Source organism: Coloeus monedula, assembly GCF_965178545.1.
Source record: "Coloeus monedula genome assembly, chromosome: 24".
NCBI lineage: Eukaryota > Metazoa > Chordata > Aves > Passeriformes > Corvidae > Coloeus > Coloeus monedula.
Window position 1 is genome coordinate 3,687,621 of NC_138804.1, and position 6,660 is coordinate 3,694,280.

Sequence of the window (6,660 nt, forward strand, 5' to 3'; positions counted from 1 at the left end):
CCTGCAGGGCCCCTCTGCTCTGCGGAAGAAAGAGGTGATGAAATTTTAATGAGAACTTCCCCAAAGTGCACAGAGCTGTGAATGAGGGCCTCAGTGTGCTGCTCCACCTCCATCTTCCTCCTCCTCCTCTCATCTCAGGCGCCATTGTCTGCAGAGCCACCTCGGAGTGTTTTGTGTTCAGACTTTCCCCAGGACTTCAAGCCACCCAATTTACATTCCTTTGAAGCAGGAGACCTGCTCAATCTCTAATTTATATTTTTTAATTAGGACACCAAAGTGTGAGAGAGCTCACGGGAAACATGTGCCTTTTAAAAACAAAGTTATTGCTTTAATAAACGTGGGAGGAAGGCAGTAATGGACCAGGGAGCTTCCCCTGGTTAAAAATTTAGTATTCCAGCCCTGATCTTAATGAGACTGAGGATTAGTCCTAGGGAACAGGAACTTTTTTCTTGGCAGTGTGATAAGGATGGATGATGTGACTGTGGGGAATGTGAATGGCATGGCAGAGTCCTGCTGGCAGGAGGCTTTGGAGCTTTAGAGCTTCCTCACCTGTCAATGTCTCTCCATAAGGAAATTCCTGGCCAGTGAAGTGATGCTGGTGCCTGGCAGGGCACCCACACCTGGCACCCAGCACTGCAAGGAGGAGTGACCCTCTGTGCACACAGCTGATTGCTGAAGATGCTGTGTCCTGTCTAACTGTGATCTAGGTAATGACTCTGAACTCCCGTTAAATCCCATTTCATGTTGTGCCTTTCATGATTCCTGTCATCTTCTTTATTCTGCTGTTCACTTTGAAGTAGCCCCCGCTTTGCACATGGCCCTCATTGGCACTGAGCCATTGTGTCATTATTTCTTAGGAGCACATTTGCAGAATGATCGTAGCTCTGTCCCAGAACAGAGGAGCCCGAAACACCCCAAGGAGTGCCAGGGCAGTGGTGGGAGCTGATGGGGAGCAGCAGAGCCTCAGAGCTGGTGCAGCCCCACTGTGACAGTGCCAGCACAGGGGACACTCACAGCCTGTGGCACTCGGTGCATCCCTGGTGACTGAGCTGTGGGAAGGCTGGTGCCTGGCGAGTGGGCTTAAAACCAGCAATGACACCTTTCTGGAAACAGAATCAGTGACACCAGAAGCCCTCCCATCTCTCTCTGTGGTCAGGGTAGCTGACTGAGCCATTGGGAACAACCCAGTGTCAGGCAATAGGAGTGGCTGCTCCTTTATTCTGCTTTTCAGCTTCTACTTCCTCTGTTCATAGTTAAAGGCATAATTCTCTGTCATATCTTGCTTGGCAGCATGTCAGGAGCCTGTGCCAGGCAAAGTGGGAAGTGAAACTAAAGGATTTCCTTTACACATTCACTCAATGTAAAATTTTCTCAGTATTCATCAGATTGTTTTGCCTTTGCCCTTGAAAATGTGCAGAAAACTCTCACCCAACCCTGTCCACCTGGCCTGAACCTCCTCGAGGTTGGACCAATGTCTGGCTGTTCTCTGAACAGCTCCAGCTCTGTTCCAGTAGCAGGTGGAAACCCGAGGGCAGCATCCCATGGAGTGCACACAACGAGACAAACAAAGGAGGATGTTTTTTGCAAGACAAGCCAGTATAAAAGGCATTTATTCCTTCTTTATAGATCATTACAGCTGAAATGATATTTTTCTGCTCAGAATTCAGATGCCTGGGATCCTTTCTAAAGGTGCTGTGAGCTCTTCCATCTAATTTTGGAACAGATATATTCATACTGCTCCTGATGCACTTTGTTGTGTCCTGAAAGGCTGACAATCTGCTGGCAGAAATTGCAGGAGAATGCAAGTGAACCCAGATGAATGGTGGTTGCAGTGAGGCAGTGCCCACCACATACCCAGGCCAGGTGAGCAGTCACTAGTCTGACCTGTGGCTCCAAGCTGTGCTGGCACATGCTGAGAACCAGATCAGCCCAGGGATGGAGATTCCCACTGCACCGTGCCCTCACTGCACTGTGACGCCCTGCTTGTCCCCAGGTGCCCTTCACAGTGAGTCCTGGCAAGGCTGTTGTACCCTCTCCCCCTGCAATGTCTCCCCCACCATTTAGGGATGTTTTCAGGCAGCCCATCCTTTTCCCCAGCTGTAGTGCAGAGTGTGACACTGCCCTGCCCTGCCAGGGGACAGGAGTTGCCTAATGCTGTCATTGGGATCATTCTGGGGGGCAGCTCTGTGTCCATTTGACATCTGCACTGTGCAACATCCCCCTGATGCCTTGTGCTCCCTGCTCTAGGGTTCTGATCCCCTGTGCTCCCTGCTCTGGGGTTCTGATCCCTCTTCTGGGGTTCTAATTCCCCATGCTCACTGCTTTGGGCTTCTGCCTTAATGCCTTTGCACTATATATATATATATATATATATATTTATTAGTCCTGTGTTAAGCAGTTTAATGAATCCAGGCCTTTGGGGAGAATTAACAGTGAATTAACACTGCATCTGAAAAATTAAAGGAATAGTCAAGCAAATTTCTTTTTATTGACTTTTAGTGAGCCATTTAATCCAAACATCTCGTTAACTGCAGTATAACGATACACTATAATGGGTTCTGCAGTAAGAACAATTAGCTTTGCAATTAGCAGAAGAGTGAGCGCTCTGCAACCGGCTGCACTTGGCACCAGGCTGTCAGGGACATCCTGTGGAGACCAAACAACAGCGTTTCCATGGGTAGAGCAAAACCATTTGACTTTAAGCCCCAATAATATTTCTCCTATTCTCCCAATGACCAAGGTGTGGGGCAAAGCTTGGCCTGTCAAGGCCATCTTATTTCTCCCTTGTCACTGGCATGGCATCGAACACTTGATTTGCAGGGTGACCCTCAGAGCCCTGCAGTCATTAACCCATCCTGTCAGCGCTCAGCCCATGGCCTCCCACTGTGGGTACAGGATGGATTTGCAGGGGAGCCTGGGCTGGCGAGCGTGGCTACTTCGGTGCAGGCATGGAGCACCCGCTGCTGGAACCCTGCCTGCCCTAGGGATGCTCCTGGGGAGCACGTGGACAGGTAGGCTGCAGGTCTGAGGGCAAAGGTAGATATTTCTGCTATAGGAATTTTCTGTGTCAAAGGCGGAGTGTCTCTGTGGCTGCCCTCAAGCCTGTTTCTGGGAGAATATCCACCTGGGATTGTGCTGAAGTGTGGGATGAAATGGCTATCCATCACTTCTCTTCCTTGGAAAACTGAAGACAACAAGGTTTGACATCTCAGGCTATTGAATAAATAATAACCATCAAAATGTCAGCATTTAGGTTTTATTTAAATCTCCTCACCAACAACACTAACTTAAACTTTATGAGGCACCATTACAGCCTCCGAGAGCGTTCCGCCTGCCAAACAATATGTTCCATGAAAACTGATATAATCTGCTTGTTATCTGCAGCACTGCCTTGTAGTGGGGCTTTATTGATTTTCTGCACAATCACAGTAAAAAGCCTTTTTTTCCCCTCTGGTATCTTTTTATGATTCTGGAGGATTTGTTTCCACTCATCTGTCATTTTTCACCCACTCATATCTTGGCTGGTTTATAATGGTAAAAACCCACAACTCACTATTTATTTGCTGAACTACATTAACAAACAGAAGCTGGAGTGGAGATGAAGAGAACTCCCTGGAGCTGCATGGGCACACAGACAGACACACAGACAGACACTTTGCAGGGGGTGCCTGGAGCAGGAGACAGGAGCTCACAGAAGCTCTGCCACCCTGGGAGATGTTGGCCACATCCTGCCCACACAGGTGACGTGCTGAGGGACACGGCAGTGAGGAGCGTGGTGGGGAGGCCCCGGAAGGAGGAATCGGGCTCTGCTGACACGGGTCTGTCACTGGTCTCTGCCTCAGGCAGGTGTCCTGGGACAAGGTACAGCTCTCTCAGAGCCACCACTCTCAGGGACCAGGGAAGGGCCACAGTTCTCCCATGGGGGATGAGGGGAGCTGGTAAGTGACACAGAGATGTCGCAGCAGTGGCTCTGATTTGGCCATTGATATCTGAAGCCATCCCTACTGCAGGGTAAATGTCCCCCTGCTCATGCTCACACCTGCTCAGGGAGCTGCTGCCCTGTCCTCACTCCATCTCCAGCAATAATCTAAAGTCAATTTGCTATAACAATTGAGACTGTTGCTTTTGATGAATTCCTGTTTGCCTTTAATTTGTTACAAGATTATGAGACTTGGAGGAAATGTTCAGCTGTCAGGAAAGTGCACTCTCAGACACTTAAATTTGTGAACTTTGATATCATCAACTGAGTCATTTTCCAGGGACTCTCTTCTAACTCCCAGCATTGTCAGTGCTGGGTTTTCTGTCATTCTCACATTTTCTCTGGCACCAGGCTGAATATTTTACATTAGGAAGCCTACCTGTGCCTTGGTGAGATTTAGATGCTTTGAAATGTCACTTGCCATATGTTGCCATGATTATTGTGAATTACATTCAGATGGAGAGCAGTTTCTCCTGGGTCTGTAGTGCCAGACCTTTGCACTTCACAGGATGCCAAAGAGGCCCTCATGCAATGCCAGTAATAAATAAATCTCATCTCTGCCCAACTAAGCACTTGCTTCATTTTAGGCTTTTAAGTTGTTCCCCTTTGAACTGAGGCCTTGGACTTGCAAGGGCCATGGCAGGGCTCAGCAGGGACATTCATCCCTAGTGGCACCAGGGTCCTGGCCTGGGGGGCTGGGTAATGCCAGCAGAGCCATTACCTCAGCCCAAGGCAGTGGTGCAGGGCAACACTGTCTGCCTAGGCAGAGGATGCTGGGGCTCAATGCCAGACCCCAAACTGGGATGGTTTTCCTGCTCTTCCCCCACAATTTTGCTGCTGCTTCCCTTTAAAGCAGGCAGGGATACAAATGGGAAAAAAAAAATCTCTTTGCATTTCTGAGAGTTATGAAATAATCAGGTGGCATCCTTTCCCTTCATCACTACTAATCACAAGAACAAGCTCTCACAAGGAATTGGTTTGCACTAAACCTTCTGTAAATCTTCGAAGCCACAGATGAGAGATTGCAGCACTGGAGATTATGACTTTTAAGTTTAATTCATTACCTCAAATTAGCATCAAACTACACAGCACTGCAAGCAGAGCTCATGGCACAGCCCCTGTCCTGAGCTGCGCTGCACAAACCCAGCGGCTCTGGTCGGGTGAGGCAGAGCAGACTTGAGAGCAAGGCTGGAGAGGAGCAGTTCATGTTGGTGCGTGTTCCAAACAGGGTCTTCTCTCTTGCTAGAAAAGATCATTGCATTATTAGGCAAAATAGATTTTGGCATTGATTTATCGTCCCCTTTGGAGACACCTTTTGCTACGCTGTTCCATTTAAGCTGAGCTAACATCCTGGGCTAGTAACTGTGCCCCAGCAGCAGTGTGAGCCAGAGGTGAGGGGAGGAGGAATCCTGCACTTAGAGTTCCCCTCTCCCTGGCAGGGACAGAAAAGGGGCAGCAGGCTCTAGGGGGATGTTAGTGATATTTGTACCTATTAATAAAAAAGAAGTCTGAAGACAGGAGATGAGGGACCTGCTGCCAGGGATGGTGGCTCTGCTCCCCTGCTCCTGAGGGAAAATGTAGGGATAAATTATTACAGCTCCAAGAGCAGTGGAAATTTCAGAAATAATTTCTGAAACTGATGACTTTGAAATTTCAATAATATCACTGAGGGGTGCTGGAAGGACTTGGGCAGTGGGAAACCCAAATCTGGGCCACCACATTCTCTGCAAGGGGGCTGCACTCATGAGAGTAAGGAAAGAGGGAGAGCTGAGCCACCCTGGTCCTGCCAGGAGCAGCATGGTCCCACTGGCCCTTCTCAAGGAGTGAGAGAGGAGAATGCAGAGGACAGGTCTGGCTCCAGAATCCTGGGAACATGCCACAGGGTGCACCTGCCCCCTCCCCGTGCCAAGAGCCATCTGTGGAGGCAGCTCATTGCTCAACACACAATCCAGGTTCATTTATATGTGCACAACAGAGGGAAATGGCTTTGCTGCTGGGATCAATCCTTCAATCTAATGCCTCTCACTCCATTGTAACTGTATTTCATAACCTGCTCGAGGATTTTCAGGTTTTTCACTTGACGGAACAAGAGCTACGGAGAGAAGGACGTAAGGATAAAGAGCTCTCATTCAATGCAGAATGACCTGGGCAGGAAGGGAAAACTCATGAGCTATGATGATACGCAGCTTATGTCTGTGCTGCACTCATGATGCTCTGTGTTATGGCTTTGTGGGGTTTTAAAGCAGGGGTCACCACCTCCTTGAGCATCTTCTGCTACTCACAAAATGCTCCTGCCAGCACATGGCTGTGCCTCAGCCTCTATGTGAGGGGAGTGGGGCTGGCCAGGCACAGCCAGAGCACCTTTGCCAACCCAAAGGGGATTTGGCAATGGCAGAGGAGGACCATGAGGGTGCAGGGGGGCTGGGTGAGGGATCCTGGTCCCTGCAGACCACATTCCCTGGAAGGCTTTTCCAAGCTGCCTGCCTGGCAGCCACTGCAGACAGGGAGGCAGCCACAGCACCGCTCACTCCCGAGTGCTCACTCAGCCTGAACCAAAGGCTGTGGCAGCGTGGGGATGGCCCAGTCCTTCCTCTGTGCCTTCAATCAGGTGATGCTCCAGTGAGCCAGAAACTGAACTGCAAAAGCCATTAGATCCAGCAACAACACAACCAGGCTCATGC